Consider the following 26,129-nt stretch of genomic DNA (forward strand, 5'->3'; position numbering starts at 1 on the left):
ATTTTCACAACAAATTGTGCACTTTTTAGCAAAGATATCGGTTCCGATCCGAGCACACCTCTATTTGTTAAAAGATGAGCATGCATGAGGGGAATCGCAGTAGGCGGCGTAGGCGTCGGGCAATTTTGTGTTTTCGATTTTGTCAATGTTTTATGTTGTTCGGATAGTTTCATTAAACAAATACTTTTCACCAAACTGTGATAGGTTCGTACCTTGCAACGGGGGTGTGAGCAAAGCCGATATAAAAACAGGTTTGAAACTGTTCAGTTCGCTGACATTGAAACTAGATTTGAAACTGGCTTCAAACAAACGGTTTGACAGTAGTAAGGGTGGAAATTGGGCTAGGTTTGGCATTAAACGGAAACATACTCGCGGTATGTTAAAGTGAATTCCTTTCATATTAAAGTTAACTTTTGAACTAGCGACTTTCGTTATTATCACGGAAAGACCGAAATCAGCATTTTGGCGAAAAAAATGGTTGATTTTCAGATTTTAGTTAATTATTTTTTGAGACAACTAAAAAAATCTTACTTTTGCTAATTTAGATTTTTTAATTCTCATTCCCTTAATAATGATAAAAAAATATTTGTCGAAATGTTGTTTTTTAGTTGAATTCACCAATTCAACGTGCTGTCATTTCTTAGCTAAGGCACACTTCATTTCCATTCCAAGTAGTACACCGGACGGCGCAGCCCGGAAGGTTGGAAGATACAAAAAACATCATTTGACATATACAATTAGAGTGCAACATTCGAAACTCACTTCACTGTTCCGCGTAAAAACATAATTACGCACAATCGCTTCAAATGCGCACAAATTCACAAATTTACATATCAGTTTAGAAACTTATATATGGATATGTCATAACACATGCGAAAAACATGAAAACAGTTTGCAAGCAGTTTCAACAAGACTGTCCTTTTAAGCTTTTAAATGGATTGTTTTGCTTTGACACTTCTCATGAATTTTTGACTAATAAACTTGTTAATAAAACCACTTTCATTTTTGTTTTCTTTGTGATGTCCTTCAGTAATGATGGTGATAGATAAATAGAAACAAATTTTCTGATTTTAATAACAAAATTAGTTGTCAATGAGAACTTCGTGTTGGACTGAAATATTGCTGGTTTTTTGTCCAGGATATTCACCAACTAAACACATTCTCTAAGAATAAGAGTTTTTTTTCCAGCGAAGTAAATTCTCAATTTTAACTAATTTCATAGTTATTCTGGAAATTTTGTTGTTAAAATCAACTAATTCCAAAACAGTAATACGAATTTGGCGCATAGCTAATTTCGGTCGTTCCGTGGATGTTCGTCCGGTTCAGGTTCAGGATTAGTTTGTTTTGATTGAACACTCATCATCTTGTAACCCATGGATCAATAAATCCCGAGACTAACAATGGAAACAACATTTTTTTGCAATTTTTTTTTAATTCATCAACATACATCATCTTTTAGGGTGATACAATGGTTCCAACGTTTTTCCAATTTTTCAATACCATGTTTATAAAAAAAATTATCTTTCGCTTCAAAATAAGCTTCAGTTTCAGCGATGACCTCCTCATTTGAGCCAAATCTTTTTCCCTGGAGCATTTTTTCCAAAATCAGCAAAGAGCCAGTAGTCACTGGGGGCTAAATCTGGCGAGTATGGGGGGTGGGGAAGCAGATCAAAGCCCAATTCGTTCAATTTCGCCATTGTTTTCATCGACTTGTGGCAGGGTGCATTGTCTTGATGAAAAAGGATTTTTTTCTCTGCATGTGCGGTCGTTTTTTTTGTGATTTCCTCCTTCAAACGCACGAAAATCGCGAAAATCACGCCATGAGTATCCCAAAAAACTGACGCCATGACTTTGCCAGCTGACTGCGTTTTCGGACGCTTCTGACGGGTTTTGCCAGCTGTGCGCCACTCAGATGACTGCCGCTTCGACTCTGGAGTGTAGTGATGTATCCATGTTTCGTCCATGGTCACGTAACGACGCAAGAAATCTTTTTTGTTGCGAGTAAATACCGATAAACTGCATTCTGAATCATAAACTCGTTGCTGTTTTTGTTCCATCGAAAGCAATCGCGGCACCCACTTGGAAAAAACCTTTTTCATGCTCAATTTTTCATGAAGGATAGTAAATACACTTCCATATGATATCTGTGTCATCTCAGCAATCTCACGGAGCTTCACTTTACGATCTTTCATTATAATTTTTGTCACTTCACTCACATCTTCCGGTGTAACGGCTTCCACAGGTCTACCCGAGCGTTCCGCATCATTTGTGTCGGTACGACCACGTTTAAACTCGGCGAACCACCGACAAATCGTTGCTTTTGATGGACAAGAGTCCGGATAACATTTTTCAATCCATTGTTTCGCTTGCACGGTGTTTTTACCCATTAAAAACAATGTTTTATCAAAACACGAAACTCGGTTCGTTTCATTTTTTAAACAAACTGCAAAACGACTTTACTCCAACCTCGATAACTCAGCTGTTTCTGGTCGGATCGACTTAAAATTTTGACCCGTTCCAAGCAAAGGTTTGTACTCTAGAAAGACGTGGTTACTGGTTTACTACGAGCGCCATCTCTGCTTTAGTCTCGGGACTTATTGATCCATGTGTTAATCCCGGAAATCAGATACGGATAAAATGCAGGAGCTATGTATGGAATCATAAAACCTTTCATTTGAACAAAAGTTTGTAGCAATCGGCTTGGCCTTCGCTGAGCAAAGTGAGTTCGTTGCATTTCAGTGTTTGTGACCACTATTTCCGGTGCTTCCGCAACCGGAAGCCGGGGACTGGTATAGCCGGAATGAATACGTTTGACCGTCATCTCACAAGGCCTATCAATTGATGATCAACTGATTTGAACCCCCAGTAACCCCATTTGCTCGTATTTTGCATCACTGCTCTGTATAACTGCTTGAAATATTCAACACTCTTTGTCCTATAATTCCGGAACCGGAAGTTGGATCCGGATGAAATTTGAAATTTTTGCATAGAACCATAAGAACATTCAGACCAAGTTTGTAAAAATCGGTCACGCCGTCTCTGAGAAAAGTGAGTAATTTGAGTTTGGAATTTTTACACTAATCATCCTGTAATTCCGGAGCCGGAACTCCGGATTTATCTAAGAGAAGGGACCTTCCATTTAATCAGACTTTATGAAAATCGGCTCAGCCATCTCCGAGAAAAGTTAGTACACATATTTTCATTTTTTTTGTACATTTTACTCCATTGTTCCGGAACTGGAAGTCGGATCTAAACAATATTCAGTAATTTTGTAATGGGACCACGTTACCTTTTATTTGGATCTAAGTTTGTGAAAAGCGGTTCACCCATCTTCGAAAAAAAAAATCGTTACAGACACTCGACGAAGTGAGTCGAATGGTATATGACACTCGACTCTCCGGGCCTCGGTTCAAAAGTCGGTTTTCACAGTAATTACTTAACCTTTCTATATGAGATAGGCGGTCCGTGAAATAATTCAAAATTTGCACTGAAAGAAAAGTGACCTTAAAATTTAACAACATTAAATATAATCATTGTCTAAAATATAAATTACAAATTGAATAAAATCACAATTATATGTTCTTTGTAAATTTCCGAAAAGGTTTCCTCTTTACGCAGAAAATGAGCGGACCGCACGCAATGTGTAACAAATTTTTCAAGCCATGGAACAACATTGGAGTAGTGCAGTCAATTAGGAAAGTTTGACCTAACAGCACAGCACAAGTTTAATTGCTTTAATTTTAAAAGTATGTTCCTGGGGATGGAACACGGAAGAGCATAGTTTTTTTTCTTATGCAATGCCACTGGTGCGATTTGCGCGAAATACCGGAAGGTACAATGAATCTCGATGTTGGTGGTCATACATAGATGTGCTCTTAATCCTTTAACTCGCAAGGCTACCTCAGGGCAACTTTCCGTAAAGCGGTCCTTACACGTGACTATATTACTGTCAATATCGTCAATCCAATTGGCTTGCTAACTTGTGTAATTTGGCTGGTGTTTAATCCCCCCCCCCCCCTAGTCTAAATAAAAACTCGGGCAAAGAGTGTTTTTTTTGCTTTTAGTCTGTCTTTGTAACAAAGTATGAATTATTCAAACTCAAGTAAGTATCCAAACCCGAAACGGAAGAAAAACTTTAGATAGCAACTCGTTAAAAATCAATAATGAAGCGAAGTTTTGCCGGCATACGCTTATCGTACCTAATGTAGCAATTCGTCTTCACATTCAAGCATGATCAAACCGTACAAATAGTCAAAATTCACACCCTTCCTGGAAACGTGACTCCTTTTCGGTTTGAAAAGTTTGGTCCCGACTGCTACGGATGTTTTCCACTTGACGACGGAACGCGCAGCAGTAAAAATTGCAACAATTTCCTGCGTGGGGGGTTTGGGCAAACACTCGGTGAATTTGGTTCTGAAGCAGGCGGCGACCGAAACCGAATACGTGGCTGCAATGTTGATAAGAACCAAAATCAGCATAACTCATGGCATTTTGCACCCCCACGATTTTTGCACGAACTTGACATGACTAGCAACGGTAGGTGGTGTCGCACGCGTAAATGTAGGACAATTGTACGTTTTTTTATCTTATCAGTCGAGGTATATAAATAATATAGTTTGTTGTATCTAATTTATGATAAAAACGTGTTTAATCCACCTAGCAGTGAGATGATACCTTTTTTTATCAATCCGCATGTTTTTTTTGCATGAATATTCTTCGGTGTTTAAGTTTTCATGACATTATTTTAATGACCGTCGTTTTAAGCGACAATTTGAGATTTTAATCACTCATTACTCTGTAATGTCGAAACTGCAAATCGGATCGAATTTGAATCTGGAAGTGTGATAATCGATTAAATATGCCATGATATGTAAGTTCCACTTTAGAGTTTACGGTAATTTAAGGTACTTTCAGAGCCGGTATTCAGGAACCAGCATTCAGGAACCAGCAAACCGATTCGTATGGCCATATGACGAATAAATTACAACAGTTTTGAGTTCAACTTTGAAGCTTTTCGGGATTGTCATCTTCTATATCGGTTTGAATTTTAAAAATTCATCATCATGTAATTCGAGAACCGGAAGTCATAATTGGATAAAATTAATTAATTTTTTTATGTATGTATAAAATTAATTAATTTTGTATATAAGTTTATTTTAATTTGAATTTTCGTTTCTGAAATTTGATTAGGCTTTTTTGAGAAAACGATTGAGCTTTGAGAAACGATTTTATACTGGAACCGAAATTCTAAAATTTATACTGGAACCGGAATTCTAAAAAAGAAATTTTCCGAGAAAATTGAGTGAAATTATTTGTCACACACGCATTTGCTGATCTCGACAATCTGATTCGAATGGTATATGGATGTTATGTTCTTCCAGCATTTATTGCTGTGAGTAGTTTAAAACAATATAATTAAAAAAAATTCTGTCATCATATGGTTTATATATGTCATATTCGAACGATTATGTTGCCAAAAACGAGCCGTGCTAAAATCGGTGCGAGGCTAAATGTCATGAAAAAGGATGCTGTACACAGTCTTTTTGGTACTTAGAAACAATTGTATGTAACAGTATAAAAAATCGTGTTTTCCGTTGCTCCCAAGCATTTCTTTGTCATACAGCGCTCAAAAATCCTACTGCTGGAATAGGACGAAAAGTCGTTTACACAAATATTTCGAGATCTCCGTTAAAAATGGACGGATTTTAACAATCTATGGCTTGTTGGATAGCTATTACCGTGCGGAATCTAAGTCTGAAAACATATTCTGTTTTCAAGTTCAATTGTGACAGATACTGTCAAAAAACTGAAAATTTTGACATAAAACTTCGTATAACTCAAAAAGTAAACATCCGATCTCAAAACCATTCACTAGTTTGATCAAAATCGGTCCAGCCATCTCTGAGATCTCGTCCTCTTAGTTGACAACACACACACACACACACACACACACACACACACACACACGGACATTTGCTCAGTTCGTCGAACCGAATCGATTGGTATATGTCATTCGGCCCTCCGGGTCTCGGAAAAATTTTCTAAAGTTTGAGCGAATTCTATACCTATTTTTTATATATATAAAAAGGTAAAAAACGTACTTAACCTATTTGTACTTTTCATTGATTCTGCAAGCGCGAATGGACCAACACACTAACGCAAAAGGCGATAGTTTCCAGCCGATGGCGTCGTATTGATCAAATGACATTATAAAGGATGTATCGTATCAATTGTGAGTGCACTTTTGAAGCAGTGTGCGAAAAGTAATAAGACTGATTTTGACAGCAGCCGAACTTCGTTTATCTAAATGACATTTACCCATTCGTGGTCGACGAGGAAGTGCTAGATTTGAACTAGCAAGTTTTCTATAGCGTTTAATGGCAAAACGGAGGTATCTAGCGGATCATTTGGAATGGTCCCACGTAATAAAGAGCGTAATTCCCCAAAGACCTAACGAAAACAAAAGGGTCTGAGATACAATTGGATTGAAGCTGATTCTTGTAAGACTTTAAACTATACGACGATGTTTTGACTATAACACGCATTCGGGGTATAGTTTTACACTAATAAGCGTGGGACGGATTTTCTGAATTTGGCGAAATTGATTTTTTTCGTGAATATGACTTATATTACTTGACCCGGGTTGGCGGCTCCAGCCAGCGACTGGCACCATTAAAGAAGGTGACAAGCGATTATAAATACACTCTCCTACTCAATGCTTGATCGGAGAAATAGGTATAAAGCGAGAAGACTAGTGTTTGATGGACAGAGAAGATGTTTGGATATAAGGTATCGGTCGGGTGACGGCCAGGATGTAGACCATGTTCGATGTACGCGCTATTGTGTCTGTTTGGCGTTTTAGAGTGACTAAAACAAGATTCAGAGTGGCGAAATGGTAGCGCATATGCACGGAATGCATAAGAACGCAGGTTCGAGTTCTGTCTCTGAGCGTATCTTTTTCCAAAAATTCATCTTTTCTGTTAGTTTTTCATTCATTTGGCTTCTCCAATATATGTTTCCGCTCAGTCATTGCAAAAACTAAAAAAATTTTTATTTTTTTACGTTTCGCATTCAGCTCATCAGTGCGTCAGCATGCTAACGCCACCTAACGGTTCAACATAAACATAAACGGTTCAACATAAACCGTTAGGTGGCGTTAGTAGTTCAACATAAACTGCTGACGCACTGATGAACTGAATGCGAAACGTAAAAAAATCAAAACTAGCAGGCCCGTGCGCAGGAATCATCCATGGGGGGGGTTTCAAGGGGAGAGGGGGGTGTCCAAAAATGTAAAACGAATTCTGACAGGATCGTGCGCGGGGGGGGGTTTCAAATTTTGTGAGTTTATAAATTGATAAAAAATTTATAAAAAAATATGAATTGTCAAGTTATTTGCACTTTAATATAATAAGTACTCCATTGTTCATGAAACTTAATTTAAAAAAAATTCTTCATGGGGGGGGGGGGTTAAAACCCCCAAAACCCCCCCCTGCGCACGGGCCTGAAAACTAGTCATGTGCACTTTAGCACAAAACGGTACACATGAGATACTAAACCCCTAAATGAATAATATGTTACCATTTCTGATGAATTTTCAAAGCAATTATAAATACTTTTTGTTCACACTTGGTGAGTGGATATCAATAAGATGACGGTTTTCGATTTCTAGATATTTGTGGTAATTGTAGATCACCAAACAATTTGTATTCTCGAGACGGGTTAGACAAGTAAGTTATTGAAATTAATGTCATATTAATTCCAAACATAAATTTAGATGGCTAAAAACGATTTGTTGTAGATTTTTCAATTCATGAATTAGTTTGAACATTGCATTTTTTATTTAATCGGTCTTGTCCAGTACGCAATTCCGCAATTTCTTGCTCTCGTGTGTCCCACCATATAATTGTACCGTTACGATTACACGGAACGACCGAAATCAGCTCTGCGCCTAATTCGTATTACTGGTTTTGAATTAGTTGATTTTAACAACAAAATTTTCACAATATTTATGAAATTAGTTAAAATTGAGAATTTATTTTGCTGAAAAAGCTCTTATTTTTAGAGAATGTATTTAGTTGGCGAATATCCTGGACACAAAGCAGCAATATTTCAATCCAACACGAAATTCTCATTGACAACTAATTTCGTTATTAAAATCAGAAAATTTGTTTTTTTTATCTATCAAAGGTTTTAGTGAGAGAGTCGATTTCGCGAAGTCGAATGAAGAAAACAGCGATTTAGAAGAAAAATTTTCAAAACAAAGTTTATTTTTCGTTTATGTCTTTTTCTCCAATACAACATCGTATTTATACCTGCCAATATAAAAAAAAACAACCGCGACTAAAACATTCTTTTCGTTAGTAGTGTGCCATCTAGTGGCTAGTAGTCATTACGGTGTTAACGTTTCTTCGGTGACAGTGCGCCATATAGCTGCAAATTGCAGAAACCAATTCAACCATTTATGTTGGTTGAAAACAACGTTTCATTTCTCTAATTCAACTAAAAAATTAGTTGAATGGATATGAAGTGTGCCTTAGCTAAGAAATTACAGCACGTTTAATTGGTGAATTCAACTAAAAAATAGCCATTTCAACAAATATTTTATTATCATTAAGGGAATTAGTATTAAAAAATCTAAATTAGCAAAAGTAAGATTTTTTTAGTTGTCTCAAAAAATAACTAAAAACAGAAAATCAACTAATTTTTTCGCCAAAATGCTGATTTCGGTCTTTCCATGTATGCAAGTAAACTATTGAAAGTATGAAAAATTGCATATTCGGATGTGTGGAAAAAGCATGTCAGTTTTATATGTATTCGCGTTATCCAGTTATGACATTTCCATTTCCCTCTCACCTTTTTTGTAGAAACTTTTATAAAGGTGATGATTCTGCTAGCGATTCGTAAATGTGGTATCACCTTTGTTCTCGATCGTAAATGTGAATGCCGAAACGTGGCGGCTGGAATGTCACCAGAAACGAAATCTAGAAACACCACTTCTCCGAAAGCATAAATGTCCGACATTTTTGTGGGTTAACTTGGCATCTTGCCACTATGCGGGTACTACATTGGCGACAACAAAAGCCGATTGAAGAGCCGATTGGAGATGGTTGGGTAAAAAAATTCTGAAAACCCGAACCCGACCCGTACCTAATCGAAAGCAAAAAAAAACGAGTGAGTAATGTCAGGGATAGAATTGGATGACGTGAATGCGAATTGAACTGACACATTTTCCCACCCTAAGAAAAATTTTTCTTTTGTTTTAGCGAATTCTGTACCAATTTATTATACAAAAACTTGTTGTAATCCGCCTCGTGGTGTAATGATGCCTTTCTCATATCAATCATACTATCATATATATATATATATATATATATATATATATATATATATATATATATATATATATATATATATATATATATATATATATATATATATATATATATATATATATATATATATATATATATATATATATATATATATATATATATATAATACTGTGGTATTCTCTAAAATAATTTTCTCTGATTCTTGAAAAAATAACCGGAATCGGATTTTTCGGCCTTTAACTGATAATAACTACCGATTGGAGTAGTTTTAAGATCGATTTAGAAAATTGATTACGTTTTTTTCGCCCCTTCAAGATGGTTTAAAATTTTTAACACACTTTACCCTATAATTCTGGAACCGGATGTCGGACCCGGATGACATTAAGAATTCCATGTGAGACCACAAGATCTTCCTTTTGAACCTACGTTTGTGAAAATCGGTCAAACCATCGCTGAGAAAAATGAGTGAGATCCATTTGGAAAGATATGTTACTATCACTTTTTTCGGTGCCTCTGTAACTGGAAACCGGGAACCAGGATAGCCGAAATCAGTTAGTTTGGCCGTCTACTGATAATGACGATCGAATAGAATAGTTTTGATGCCAGTTAATTCTAAGTGACGGTATAGAATTTTTAATACACTTTACCCTATTATTCCGGAACCGGAAGTCAGATCCATGAGAAATTTAGAAGTTCTGTTAAGAATTATTGGACAATTCGTTTGAGTTTTAGTTTGTAAAAAACGGGCACGACGGATTTGGAAGTTCTTGGCGCCCACGTGTCGGGAATTTTGTCAGCTTCACGTATGATTTTTGACATTCTGCAAATCGACTGTACTTTGTAAACAATCAACATGGAAGCATGGAAGAGAAAATATTGCACAGTTATTTGGAAAATCCATTGCGGTCTGCATCTAGGCTAGCTAAACAGCTGAAATTGCCCAGAAATACCGTATGGCGCGTTATCAAACGGTATAAGGAAACATTGACGACTATTCGGAAGCCTCAAGCCAATCGTCTGAGTGAAACTGTCGACCGGAAACTGCGTGGTAAGATTTTGAAGACGATTAAGAGGAATCCTAACTTGCCGAACCGTGATTTGGCCAGAGAATTCGATGCTTCCCATAGTACCGTGAGGAGAACTCGACTCCGGGAAGGAATCAAGTCATATCGAGCTAGCAAACAGCCAAATCGGACCATAAAACAGAACAGTGTGGTCAAAATTCGTGCTCGGAAACTATATGACCAGGTGCTGACCAAGTTCGACGGGTGTCTTCTGATGGACGATGAAACCTATGTCAAGGCTGACTTCGGGTAAATCCAAGGTCGAAAATTTCACTTGACAACGGCTCGGGGGGATGTTCCAGCCAAATTTAAATTTGTTTTTGCCACAAATTTGCAAGAAAATTTCTGATTTGGTAGGGCATTTGCAGCTGTGGCAAAAAAAATGAAAGTTTTCGTTACAAATAAGACAATGACATCGCAACCATATCAAAAAGAGTGTCTCCAAAAACGAATTTTGCCGTTCATTCGATCCCACGACCATCCCGTAATGTTTTGGCCAGATTTGGCAAGCTGTCATTACAGCAAAGTCGTTTCAGAATGGTATGCAGTGAAAGGGGTCCAGTTTGTTCCGAAAACCCTTAACCCACCCAACTGCCCCCAGTTCCGCCCTATTGAGAAATACTGGGCAATCATTAATCAGATGACGACCTGGTGGAATAAGATAGCTAAAACGATGGACGAAGAAGATGTGCGCCGCCTAATGAGCCGTGTTACAGGAAAAATTAGAGAATTCCTTCGAAACCGGGACGAATAATTTTATCCGTATATTTTCTTAAAAGTTTGAAGAAAACACTACATTTATATAAAAAAAGATCTTGAATTCAATAATAAATAACTGAAATACAGGCAATTGTCTTTGTTCCAATTCTATCTGAAGCAAGCTTTAGTCTCATAATACAGATTCAATTTCTGGTTCCGGAACTACTAAGAGATGAGTTTCAAGTGGCAATGTAAAAAAGAGTAAATACTTCGAATCTATTCAGTAAGCTCTTCTAGTTTGCTAAATTTGTTGATTATTTGTCGAAAAGATGGCTAACCGATTTTAATCAATTTATATTCAAATTTCATCGGGGTCCAACTGTCGTATCTGGATCACAGATGTCAGATCTGTAGACTTGTCTGTAAACCAGTTGATTTCTAATAAAGGGTGATTTTTTAAGAGCTTGAGAACTTTTTTAAACAATAAAACGCATAAAATTTGCAAAATCTCATCGGTTCTTTATTTTAAACGTTAGATTGGTACATGACATTTACTTTTTGAAGATAATTTCATTTAAATGTTGACCGCGGCTGCGTCTTAGGTGGTCCATTCGGAAAATCCGCTTTTTTATCGACAAATTTTGTTCAGCGATGAGGCTCATTTCTGGTTGAATGGCTACGTAAATAAGCAAAATTGCCGCATTTGGAGTGAAGAGCAACCAGAAGCCGTTCAAGAACTGCCCATGCATCCCGAAAAATGCACTGTTTGGTGTGGTTTGTACGCTGGTGGAATCATTGGACCGTATTTTTTCAAAGATGCTGTTGGACGCAACGTTACAGTGAATGGCGATCGCTATCGTTCGATGCTAACAAACTTTTTGTTGCCAAAAATGGAAGAACTGAACTTGGTTGACATGTGGTTTCAACAAGATGGCGCTACATGCCACACAGCTCGCGATTCTATGGCCATTTTGAGGGAAAACTTCGGAGAACAATTCATCTCAAGAAATGGACCGGTAAGTTGGCCACCAAGATCATGCGATTTGACGCCTTTAGACTATTTTTTGTGGGGCTACGTCAAGTCTAAAGTCTACAGAAATAAGCCAGTAACTATTCCAGCTTTGGAAGACAACATTTCCGAAGAAATTCGGGCTATTCCGGCCGAAATGCTCGAAAAAGTTGCCCAAAATTGGACTTTCCGAATGGACCACCTAAGACGCAGCCGCGGTCAACATTTAAATGAAATTATCTTCAAAAAGTAAATGTCATGTACCAATCTAACGTTTAAAATAAAGAACCGATGAGATTTTGCAAATTTTATGCGTTTTATTGTTTAAAAAAGTTCTCAAGCTCTTAAAAAATCACCCTTTATAAGCTACAGACATGTTTTAGTTACAGACTTTTTGAAACTCACTTTTCCGTAGACATTTGTAAACTTTTCTTGATCGCTAAACCAATTCCGAGCCTGAATACAAATGAAATATGAAAAGTTTAAATTCGTAATTAGGAGTGACGATGCAACAACATAAAAATGTCGATTTCAGTTTATTGTTGGTTAATCATTCTGTTATCTGGCGTATAATAATGGATCTACCCGATCAAAAAGGGAGAACAAAATTGTATCTGGGGTTGTATCGTTTTTTCTATTAAAATTAGTCATAATTTTGGCCTCGTTAATAGTTAAAATAACAAAAATTATAACTAAATTCAACCTAGGTGATAACAAAATTGTAACAAACCTTGATTTGCCAATATCAATATTTTATCTAAATTTGTTACAAATTTAGTACGACTTTTCAGCTGTTATTACCCATTTTTTGGGTGGAAAGATTTTACCGTGCAAATCTAAAAATAGATTTCGCGAGGTAAGATGAAATTGCATACCTTTAGGCGATTTGATTTGCCATAAAAAAAGTCATGCACAAGCTAAGCGACTGGTTCCGAACCGGGAAGTTTTGAGTTACCAACATAGGCTACGATTGCATCGGGGCATGAGAACCAACTGAGGTTAGAAGGATATATTGGCATCACATAATAACTAGTGTAAGTCCATATTTCTACAAAAATAATCTATCGCTCTCCATCTCTCTCGTCGTTTGCTTCCAACCGACATATAAATGACAATGGGGCTTTTTTAGAACTATGAGCAAGCTTTTTTTGGTACTGAATGTAAATGAACGGAAATGACTAAATTCTGTGAAACAAAACTACCTTATAGAATCTGAGAAAATTAACTAATGAATGATAATTTTTCAGTTTTTTCTTCTTTGTACCAAGAGGGCCCACTTTCAAATAACATTCGAATCTGTACGCGTATGTGTGTCGATTGGCGTGTATATTTGATTAAAATGTGCACTTATTTTTCTCGGCGATGGCTGAATCGATTATCGTAAATTTAGATTAGAATAAAAATTCGTTTGAAAAACAGTGCAAAATCAGAAGTGTATATAACATCGATTCGAATAGCAAGTTTTTATGATTGATGATCAGTCAATTGCCTATTAGTCACATTAGTTTGCGATATCCGCAGCCAGAAACCCCGCAAGTATTGTTCAAAAACCATAAAAATTGAACTTTGATTCCGGTTTGATTGTTTGATATCTACCTAGATTGACCCACAGAAAAATGATTGAAACGGATAGTCTCATAATGCGGGTCGGTTGCTTCAAACTCTACATGGCAAATATCGAATCCCAGCTCATGGTTCCGGATTGGATGTAATCAAAATACTACGATATGAGACTATCATAAATTTATCTTGTATGGATATACTGAACTTTTCAAATCGAAGGTATTATGGTGCGATAAATCAGTTTTGTCTGATTCATGAATGTAAAAATGTTCATGCAATGATATAGATGACAATGGGCAAAATGCGATATCGGCAATTTGTAGATCTTATTAATTGATGACCTAACCAACTCATTTCGATTTTACTGATTTTGGATCCAAAAATTGTGAAAGTGATTCGATATTACTTTAGTGATGAGCCTAAAGCATGTTGATATCATCAGCGCCACCAGTGAACATTTTGCAAAGTAATATTGACAAAGTTTTTTATTTAGAACTACGTAAAAAATCATCAGATCAACATAGTATAAAGTACAGCAAGAACTAAAGATAAATCGATAAGAATTTTTTTAGGATTTCTTTTGTCGTGAATACGACTTACTTTACTATGGGGTGCCTTTTCAAAATTAGCCATATGGAAGAATGGGCAGAACTTAATCGTGAATATCTCGACTTGTATTAATGGTAGCAACATAATTCTTTCACCATTTCATCAAAAATATGATCAGTAATTTAGGATAATATTTTGAACAGTGTGAGATAACCACAAACAACTCAAAAATTAAGTTTTCTCAAAATTTCAAAATAATGCGGAAAACTCTTTACTTTCGCTTGGGTTTTTCGCGCAAGGACGACGATTTTGAGGTAGTCAGGCACATATCTTCAACTGAATGCGTATAAAAGGGGAACCGTGGTGAAAATCGATCATTTCTTTTCGTGCGTTCGATGGGAGCAGACGTCGTGGGAGTTAAACCTTCAACCAGCAGCGACGGAGAGGGCGCCTTTTGCGTGGTTAAAACCTCAAACGCTCAGGTAGCAACTTTCATTCGCTTGTTGGCCTTCAAGGCGAGCAGACTGCCATCGCGAGAGTTAAACCATCAACCAGCAGCGACGGAGAGAGCGCCTTTTGCGTGGTTAAAACCTCAAACGCTCAGGTAGCAACTTTCATTCGCTTGCTGGCCTTCAAGGCGAGCAGACTGCCATCGCGAGAGTTAAACCATCAACCAGCAGCGACGGAGAGAGCGCCTTTTGCGTGGTTAAAACCTCAAACGCTCAGGTAGCAACTTTCATTCGCTTGCTGGCCTTCAAGGCGAGCAGACTGCCATCGCGAGAGTTAAACCATCAACCAGCAGCGACGGAGAGAGCGCCTTTTGCGTGGTTAAAACCTCAAACGCTCAGGTAGCAACTTTCATTCGCTTGCTGGCCTTCAAGGCGAGCAGACTGCCATCGTGAGAGTTAAACCATCAACCAGCAGCGACGGAGAGAGCGCCTTTTGCGTGGTTAAAACCTCAAACGCTCAGGTAGCAACTTTCATTCGCTTGCTGGGCTTCAAGGCAAGCAGACTGCCATCGCGGGAGTTAAACCATCAGCGACGGAGAGAGCACCTGCCATCATTTGGTTTTCGGTAGTCATAACGAGAAGTTCAATTTTCAGATTGTAGTTCCGCAATATAGGTTTAGAATTCAGAGCCTGCGTGCTGAAACTGGATTCTGGAACTGTATTCCGGAACTAATTTGAGTTTCGAAATTGCAATTCTAGAATTGAAACTGGATTCTGAGTCTGTTATTGGTTCTAAATTTAGTTCTTGAACTCAGGATCCAGTTCTTTATTCCAGACTTCTTCTATTTGGTTCTTTTTAGAACCATAATAATACTCCTAAAGAATTATGCGGAAATTTACTTTACTGTACTCTATAAAACCCATTCTGGTAGTCATGGCGAAAAATCGTCTTCATGTTTTAGAGCTTAGTTCTGGAATATGGGTTTAGAATTCAGAGTCTGCGTGCTGAACTAACTAAAATCGTCACCATTTTTTTTATTATAAAGAACTATACTGCTTATTTCATAGTATTTAAGTGCGTTTCAGAATGTTTAATGTAACTAATCTGTAATTTAGTCTAGGCGCATCGTTTAAATTTCTAGTAATGAAAGAGGGGAAAGTTGCACAATTCAAACAATCGATGAACTACCAATTCGAATTCGGAAGCATAAATAAATCGTGTCATATTCGTATTCACGACATCCAGTTATGTCTCTGACATTACACACCCGTACTTTTTCTCTATTTCCAGTAAATCCGGGGTCCGGTAAAACTAAAGGCGCTATTTTCAAACTGCAACCAAAAGGCCTATAAATCGAAGAAGTATTGAGCTTAGTTTAGATTTTGGTTTTCGTTTTTTGCAGTGTCACTTTTGAAGACGTTTTGTAATTTTTAACACTTATCACTCTGTGTTTTCGGAAACAAAAATCGGTCACCGATAAAATTGAAAAATTCAAGCATTCATTTGACTCCAAGCTTGTGAAAATCATATCTGAGGAAACAATGCAGAATTCAATGAACTGAGTCGAATACTATATCTTTTTTTCCAATATATTTATTTATTCGTTGAGTTTTAAAGCTTTTGCCTTACCTTTCTTTGTTCGCAAGAGAAAAATGCAAAATCATATTGAACAATATTTATTCTCGATTTAAAATCTATATTTGAACAAAAATTTTGCACAATTTAAGTAGGAATTACTTAGGAACGTTCTCTAATTTAATCAACTTTCAAATTATTGTTTTCAAAAGCATCTTCAGGGATGTGAAATTGGAAAAAAAATCTTTGTAACTGCTCTTTATTGGAGCATAGCATTTTTCGGGTTGAAAGTCAAAAACATGATCGACGAAAGTGTTTGAACTCTTTTTTTCTCAATTCTCTAGCACAGTTTAAGCTGAAATATGACGGCCCTTAATATAATATCTGGACTTGTTTGCTGAATCTGAATGTTTGCTTCTGATTTGGAATCATATTTATAACATAAGGAGATATAAATATTAAGATCATATATAATTTTGATAGAATCCTGTTATGCTCTGTTGATCGGGTAGGCTTCGTCAACAGTAACCAACCAACACCAATCTGCATCAGCATAGCCGAACATGCTTCCGAAGTGTGCTCGCGTTCGTCTTTTAAACTCTGAGTATGCAAAAGCGGCATTCAGTGGCAGGATATCTTTTTCATTGGCAGAATCTGGCTAAAACTATGATATGTTCGTTCAGTAATCCTTATGGCACGTTCACTTTTCGGTCATCCAGTGGTATTTCCTTTAATTTTGACATTAAGGCCTGCCGTGGCTACACTCTAAAAACCACGATTTCACGGTGTAATCTGCAGGAGCACTAGCCCCATAATATTTATCCAACTTTTGCCTCAGAAAAACTTTTTTTTAAAGAACGACTTCCAATAACGGTTTTACCGGGTTATCAGTGTTCAAAAGTGAAAATATGTGCACTAACCTTCACAAACTAAGTATCAAATAAAAGATTCAATAGAAAAATTCTAAATTTCATTTAGATCCGACTTTCGGGTCTGAAGTTACAAGGTGATAAACACATAAAAAGCGGATTATTCAAAACTATTGGTAAAATCTTCTAACTAGCAGATCTTGTTAGTTGATGGCCAAATAACTCATTTCGGTTCCCCCTTCCCGAATCAAGACATCACTAACGAATTCACCGACCTCCGGATTTTGTAAAGTGTTAGGCGTTTGTATGGTAGTGAATGTTGCAAACTCAAGCTACACCATCTGGTCAACAAAAAAAAACTAAAACATCAGTTTCTGGATCCAAAATGTTTCCAAATTTGCCAACCAATTAGAAGCGAACAACCCCGGTGAGCAAACAATTGTGTCAAAAGCAGCCAACACCAATTTTCCATTTCTTTTTTTTTCCTTACGAGTGAGTAGTGAGTGGTGAACCGAACCATTCTTCATCTGTGCAGAACCGTTTCGAGGGGGATTTGAAGTGAGTTTTTTTTTCTAAGCCAGTCGCTCTGCAAATTACGTATCATAATTAAGCAAAGTTGTGTACTCAGCTATTCATCAAACTTTGAAACATGCTCACGACACAATCAACAGTGTGGGAACGTGTCTGAAAAATGCACATCCTTTTTTTCGACCAGACCGTTGCCGTTTGCTGAAACAGTAGTCATTCTTGTCCCGGCTCGAGCTCGATGAGTGATGCTCTCAACTGGCTCGTTTTAAAAACTTTCACATTCACCCGAGTGTGCTGCTCTGCCAACGTATATGAAGTCCTGCCACATGCTGGAAGGCACTGCTACTGCCTGAACTGAGAAGACTGCCAGGAAGTAATTGCTAATAAAATATTGAAAAATAGATCCAGCCAGTAGGATTACGTTAAACGTGCTTCGAGTGTCGTCCCGTCACCAGGAGAGTCCGTTTCGATGCCTATGGCGGCCGTAGCTGTAGAATTTCCCTTCGTTTGGTGATTTTTTTTTCGTCGACTCGTGGAATCACAAATCTCTTATTAACACGATGTCCGCTCGGATGAACACAGTGGATCAGACCATGCAGAACATCGGGGGTAATTTACAGTTGAGGGAAACTGGGACTCTATTGGGTCGTTCCTCATTCTGTCGTAGGGTGACCATGTGGAAACCCAGTGCCTATTGAAACGGGCTAAGCAATTCTGTAGGATTTGTCCCCATTGACGAGAGAAGTCCATTCCGAATTTGGTTTGCCACAGAATCCCAGATTAAAATAGTCATTTCGCCACCCTAGAATTATAAACCGGTCCTAAGCTGCTAAGTTGATGAATCAGGAAGAGCGTATGTGAATAAATATTAATATCTAACTAGTTCCACACGACAGCGGTATTCTCGGTGAATGAAAATGATTCAACCGTTCGGGGCGAAGGCTCTGCTCTGCGACACTCGGCGAGTGGCATGAATCCGCTTATTTCCCGATATAATCCTGTGTTAGCGATGCTAGCGGAAAAGAAGAACACCATTGAATATGGTAGCGTTATAATCTCACGGTAAAATTTTAATTAGAAATTAAACTTTTAATTTGCATTGAAAAATATTCCGCACTTTGAAGACGTGAAGAGTGATGTGCTTTCGAAGGAATCGATGCGACGCCAGCAAAAGACGTAGGCTTATACGGGATTTTGCATATTCATGCGTCATAGCGATATGCGTGTTTGATGCGTTTTACGTTTTACGTTTCTCGTGTTAAATGCCGGAATTTGCTGGATTCCTTATGTTTAAAATGTTGAGTACACTAAAACCTCAATTTACGCGAACTTTTTTTACGCGAATTAAATTTACGCGACCTTTTTTACGCGCTTTATTTGAAATAACGCGATTTTATATTTAATTTACGCAATGATCGCGTAAATGGTGGAAATTTCAATTTATATGCATATGCAAAACAAGCTGCCTTCAGGGAATAGAATGTTGTGAATAGTATATGAATAGTGTAGTACTAGATTGTTTAATTTCGAAGATATTAAACAATCTAGTACTACACTATTCATATAAATAAGATCTTGGGCATCCAAGAATTCTCTTGGAAACATTTATTGTATATAATCACCTAACGGGTGACTTTTGTATGACTATTGAGTGTGGTATGTACTCGTAGGACTGATTACAGGAAATTGCCATACTGTGATAAGATCTGTAGAAGAACTCGCTCATCCAAAACCTCCTCGGAACAAGCCTTAGCCTTAGCCTTAGAGTTTATTGATTGTGGTCTATACTTTTAGTGTTTCAATCAATTTCGACGAATTACTAGGAAGTGCTGGTTAATCCAAATATTACTTGGAGTTCAGGCCTTCAGATCTACCTGTGTAACACAGTGCAGTAACGAACTTTGTCGTTCTCGGTCAATATTCGTGTTACCACATGCGAGACAAGATCAAAATACTCAAGTAAGCAGTATAAAGCTCTAAGATTATGAACAGAATTGAAAAACTGTACATAAACTGCTGAATTCTCGTATAGATTTTAAGATCTGTTTTCACTGAAGTTCTTGGATAACTGGGAATGTTCCGAGAAAAAATCAAAATACACCAGTAAGCAGTTTGTAGCTCTACGACTATGAGTAGCATTCAAACACTATACATAGACTGCTGAATGCTCGTATAGATCTTAAGACCTGTATTCACTGAAGTTCTTGGATGACTGGGAATGTTCCGAGAAAATATCAAAATACACCAGTAAGCAGTTTGTAGTTCTACGACTATTAGTAGCATTCAAACACTATACATAGACTGCTGAATGCTCGTATAGATCTTAAGATCTGTTTTCACTGAAGTTCTTGGATAACTGGGAATGTTCCGAGAAAAAATCAAAATACACCAGTAAGCAGTTTGTAGCTCTACGACTATGAGTAGCATTCAAACATTATACATAGACTGCTGAATGCTCGTAAAGATCTTAAGATCTGTTTTCACTGAAGTTCTTGGACGACTTAAAATGTCCCGAGAAAAGATCAAATTACATAAGTAAGCAGTATGTAGCTCTACGACTATGAGTAGGATTCAAAAACTATACATAGACTGCTGAATGCTCGTATAGAGCTTAAGACCTGTATTCACTGAAGTTCTTGGATGACTGGGAATGTTCCGAGAAAAGATCAAAATACACAAGTAAGCAGTATGTAGCTCTACGACTATGAGCAGCATTCAAAAACTATACATAGACTGCTGAATGCTTGTATAGATCTCAAGATCTGTTTTCACTGTAGTTCTTGGACGACTGAGAATGTCCCGAGAAATGATCAAAATACACAAGTAAGCAGTTTGTAGCTCTACGACTATGATCAGCATTCAAAAACTATACATAAACAGCTGATTGCTTGTATAGGTCTTAAGATCTGTTTTACTGAAGTTCTTGGATGACTGGGAATTTCCCGAGAAAAGATCAAAATACACAAGCAAGCAATTTGTAGCTCGACGGCTATGAGTAGAATTCAAAAATTATACATAAACTGCTGAATGCTCGTATAGATCGTAAGACCTGTATTCACTGAAGTTCTTGGACGACTGGGAATGTCCCGAGAAAAGATCAAAATACACAAGTAAGCAGTATGTAGCTCTACGACTATGAGTAGGATTCAAAACTATACATAGACTGCTGAATGCTCGTGTAGATCTTAAGACCTGTACTCACTGAAGTTCTTGGATAACTGGGAATGTTCCGAGAAAAGATCAAAATACACAAGCAAGCGGTTTGTAGCTCTACGACTATGAGTAGCATTCAAAAACTATACATAAACAGCTGAATGCTTGTATAGGTCTTAAGATCTGTTTTACTGAAGTTCTTGGATGACTGGGAATGTCCCGAGAAAAGATCAAAATACACAAGCAAGCAATTTGTAGCTCGACGGCTATGAGTAGCATTCAAAAACTATACATAAACTGCTGAATGCTCGTATAGATCTTAAGACCTGTATTCACTGAAGTTCTTGGACGACTGGGAATGTCCCGAGAAAAGATCAAAATACACAAGTAAGCAGTATGTAGCTCTACGACTATGAGTAGGATTCAAAAACTATACATAGACTGCTGAATGCTCGTATAGATCTTAAGACCTGTATTCACTGAAGTTCTTGGATGACTGGGAATGTTCCGAGAAAAAATCAAAATACACCAGTAAGCAGTTTGTAGCTCTACGACTATGAGTAGCATTCAAACACTATACATAGACTGCTGAATGCTCGTATAGATCTTAAGACCTGTATTCACTGAAGTTCTTGGATGACTGGGAATGTTCCGAGAAAATATCAAAATACACCAGTAAGCAGTTTGTAGTTCTACGACTATGAGTAGCATTCAAACACTATACATAGACTGCTGAATGCTCGTATAGATCTTAAGACTTGTATTCACTGAAGTTCTTGGATGACTGGGAATGTTCCGAGAAAAGATCAAAATACACCAGTAAGCAGTTTGTAGCTCTACGACTATGAGTAGCATTCAAACACTATACATAGACTGCTGAATGCTCGTAAAGATCTTAAGATCTGTTTTCACTGAAGTTCTTGGACGACTGAAAATGTCCCGAGAAAAGATCAAATTACACAAGTAAGCAGTATGTAGCTCTACGACTATGAGTAGGATTCAAAAACTATACATAGACTGCTGAATGCTCGTGTAGATCTTAAGACCTGTATTCACTGAAGTTCTTGGATAACTGGGAATGTTCCGAGAAAAGATCAAAATACACAAGCAAGCGGTTTGTAGCTCTACGACTATGAGTAGCATTCAAAAACTATACATTGACTGCTGAATGCTTGTATAGATCTTAAGATCTGTTTTCACTGAAGTTCTTGGATAACTGGGAATGTTCCGAGAAAAGATCAAAATACACAAGTAAACAGTTTGTAGCTCTACGACTATGAGCAGCATTCAAAAACTATACATAAACTGCTGAATGCTCGTATAGATCTTAAGACCTGTATTCACTGAAGTTCTTGGACGACTGGGAACCTACCTGGAACAGCTATAAATAGACAAATAAGCAATGTATAACTCTAAAGGAATGAACCACAAACAAAAAATGTATTAGCCGTTGTAGTTCTTGCTGTGACACAGTGTAGTCCCTAAGGACAATACTAGAAGTAGTTCTTGGATCGTGGAACATCTCGTAAGCATTTCCATAGTCTCAGAACATACTCAGAAGGTCATCAACTTTTTTTGAACTCAAATTATTTATGTTTTGTTTTTAGTCTTGTTAAAACGTAGAGCCGTCTTGAGCTAGTTTTAAATTTGATCAGAATCTAACGAGGAAAACAGATTGGAAAAATTACATGCGAATGCACTGCCCATATTCGCATATCAGTCCCATATCGATTTTCGCCATTTTTAAGTCAGCTTGAGAAATGAAATCTATCCTCAGTATACTCTCAGAAATTGTAATAAAAGTTGAGGGTTTGTTCAGTAAAATGTGAAAAAATATCAACTCATGTCTGTCCCATATGCTAAGTACCCGCATCAGTCCCATTCAGTGCAAATTTCAATAATTTGTTGCAATATTGGAATAGTAAAGGTGTATTACCGATATTTCATGTAGTAATACCTTGATTTAGCATTAGGTAGCACAATAAATAAAAAAATTCGGAAATAAAATTTCGATCGCCTTTTTCTCGACATGTCGATTTTCCATATGGGACAGATATACAAGTATGGGTAGTGCAGCTATGTTATAAAAATCGCGAAAATGTTACCGCAGAGACGGGACTCGAACTCGTAGCTAGCTCCTATCCGGGGAAATTGTTTCGCCAATTAATCTACCCTGCATATGAAAATACACGAAGAGACAATCCAATTGACTAGAAGAACCAAGCATACTTCACTTTACTTGACCTACACAGTATTCTATTATAGTTCTATCTGTATGGGAGCATACACAGCATCGCAAGTATATCTTTGCTTTCTGCTTTGTCGTCAGACGCTGATTTGAGATTTTGTTTTTGTCTCAAAATGAACTCGCTTGTTCAGCTTTACATTCAGAACCAGGCCAACTTTTGGCAAAAAATCATCGTGTTAAAGGAGGCACATTTCACGTTAAATGGATGCGTTAATAAACAAAATTGTCGGTTCTGTGCCACTGAAAACCCTCAAATAATTGTGGAAAAGCCTCTATAAGTTACAGTTTGGTGTGGTGTTTGAACGGATATGGTGATTGGTTTCTTCCAAGACGATGATGGATCAACGAAAACTGATGATGGCGATCGTTATCGAGCCATGAAAAGTGATTTCGTGATGCCCATTGTTCGTGGAAATGGTTTGAATGGCTACTGGTGTCAATAGAACGGTGCAACATGTCATGCAGCTCGACTAACAATCGATTTGTTACGACCATTGTTCCTCGGACGAGGGATATCGAAAAACGGGGATTCTGCTGGCACCCGAGATCACCCGATGAGACTCCCTTGGATTTCAAATAGCCCCTCAGACCTCTTTTTGAGGGGCTATTTGAAATTCGACAGACAAAGACAACATACGACGTGAAATCGTCGTCGCCATATCGACCGATACGTTGGCCAAAACGATGAAAAATGCCGAAAAAGGGGCACATTTTGTACTCAAGGCTAAAGTTGGCCATTTACGCGATAAAAAATTAAATTTAAAAAAATAGCTGTAACATATCTCCATGAACCAAAATAAATTATGATCTAAATGAAAACAAATAAAAATGTTGTTCAGTAATAAATGCTTCCACTTTAAATGGCCCACCCTGTAGATTTACATATTCAGTAGACAAGATTAGGTATAGTTCTTCGGAAATATTTTAGTAGTTCTATCGGTTTGTGGAATTTATCCGATGTTTATAACTGTTGAGTACTTTTCGCCATCATTTATTTATCTGCACCAGATACTAAATTCGGAACCTGAGGCTGGCTCAGAATTCAGTTGTAAAATTCAGATTTGGGATCCAGAACATCAGAATCCAGAATTTATTTCATGAATTAAGCCCTAATTAATTCTTGACCTAAGTTCTAAACTTGATTTCCGAACCAGAACTAAGGAACTGAATGCATATTCAAATTCTAGTTTTAGAGTCCATGTTTCGAACTCTGAACCGGAACTCTGTAAATGAATTCTGAAAGTGAATTTGGGAAGTAAATTCTGAAACTGAGTTCAGGAACTAAATTCTGGTTCAGAACTCAGAATATTCCAAAATTCAGGTTCGGAGCTCAGATCTAAATTTTTTTGCAGAATCCGGATCTAAAATTTATTTCTTGAATTTCAGCACTTTTTTTGGTTCAAAATTATCTTTATTCATCAACGTAATCTCTATTGAGAGCAACGCAATCATTTCTAACATTTCGATACAACTTTTGTAGAACGATTTATATTTTGCCTAACCTCTTCATTCGTGCGAAATTTCTTACCGGCGAGCGTTTTTTCAGGTCTGCGAACAGCCAGTAGTTGCTAAGAACCAAATCTGGCGAATATGGTGGATGTTGGAGCAATTCGATGTACAATTCTTGTAGTTTTGCCATTGTTTTGATTTACTTGTGACAGGGTGCGTTGTCTTGATGGAATACATTTTTTTTCTTTGCCATATGCGGTCGTTTTTTTTAAATTTCAGCCTTCAAACGCTCCAAAAACGCTATATAATATTCACTGTTAATGGTATTTCCTTTCTCAAGATAGTCGATCAATATTACCATAGCCTTTCCAGTCGATTGTTGTGATTTTGGGACGAGGTTCACCAGCTTTGGACGAGGTTCACCAGTTACGGTCCACTCAGATGACGATCGTTTCGATTCCGGAGGGAAATGATGAATCCATGTTGCATCCATTGTCACACATCGACGCACAAATTCCGGTTTGTTACGTTTAAACATGGCCAAAAACTGCTCAGAATCATCAACACGTTTTAGCTTTTGGTCAACAGTGATCAAACGCGGCACCCACTTTGTACAGAGATGGTGCGTAGTCTTCATAACACTGCTTGAACGGTATTTTGTCCCATCAAGAAGCAGTGTAAAATTGAAACACAATATTGTTTTTATCCATCGTTCTGAAATAATAAAAGTAGCGTCACTCTTAGCTCAATAGCTTAACTTAAGGTATTAAATTCAGTTGCAAAATCTAGTTATGAAACCAGCTTCAAAATTTTAGTTCCAGGATCCAAAATTGGAATTAAGTTACAAAGTCTAATTTTGAATTTTTGAACCTGTATTCGAAAACTGAATTCTTAAACTAAGTCCCAAACCTCCAAATCAAAGTTTAGAATTCGGAGCCGTAAAAAGTTATACAATTGACTTTTTTAAACATAGAACTTCAACTTTATCATATTTGCATATTTTTCCTAAAAATTATGGACATTTATTGACAATGTATCCAACAATTAGAGGAATCGGTCAAGTGGTTCAAAAGATATGATTTAAAAAAAATATTTTTTCAAGAAAATCGAAGAAAATCTACAAGGAAATGGTCACCCTAATGACGAAATAAAAAAATACGGATCTAATATTTTTCGGTGGAGAACGATTCTTCCAAATATTACGAAATTCTGAGAGATCGTTTATCAGTTTCTCATGGAATTGCTACAATGTTTCTTCAAGTTTGCTGCAATGTTTCTTCAAGTCTAATTTTTGAGATATTTATTATTATCTCACACTGATGAAAATTTAATCATAAATTGCTGATCATATTTATGATGGCATGAAGAAAGAATTATGTTGTTGCGTTTAGTACAACTCGAGATATTCACGATTCGGTTCTACCCATTCTTCTGGAGGGCGTATTTTGAAAAGGCGCCCCATGATAAAGCAAGACGTATTGACGTCAAAGCGCATTTCAAGTTTAAATTGACTAATTTTTGATTGCAGCATCTTTTGCTCAAAGGCCAGTTCCATAAATATCGATTATATAGTTTCACTTTTGTATAGTCGAGCACATTTCAGCCGGTCAACTTGTACAACCTTACTATTCGCCGTTTCCT

At 37.2% G+C, this 26,129-nt stretch overlaps 1 protein-coding gene across 5 annotated transcripts in view; it reads left to right on the plus strand.

The window, feature by feature from the left end:
• LOC131431005 (insulin-like growth factor-binding protein complex acid labile subunit) overlaps nt 1-26,129 on the plus strand; it is a 770,466-nt gene that overhangs the window by 1,743 nt on the left and 742,594 nt on the right. The gene's annotated exons all lie outside the window — the stretch shown is intronic.

Source organism: Malaya genurostris, chromosome 2 (assembly GCF_030247185.1).
Source record: "Malaya genurostris strain Urasoe2022 chromosome 2, Malgen_1.1, whole genome shotgun sequence".
Taxonomy (NCBI): Eukaryota; Metazoa; Arthropoda; class Insecta; order Diptera; family Culicidae; genus Malaya; species Malaya genurostris.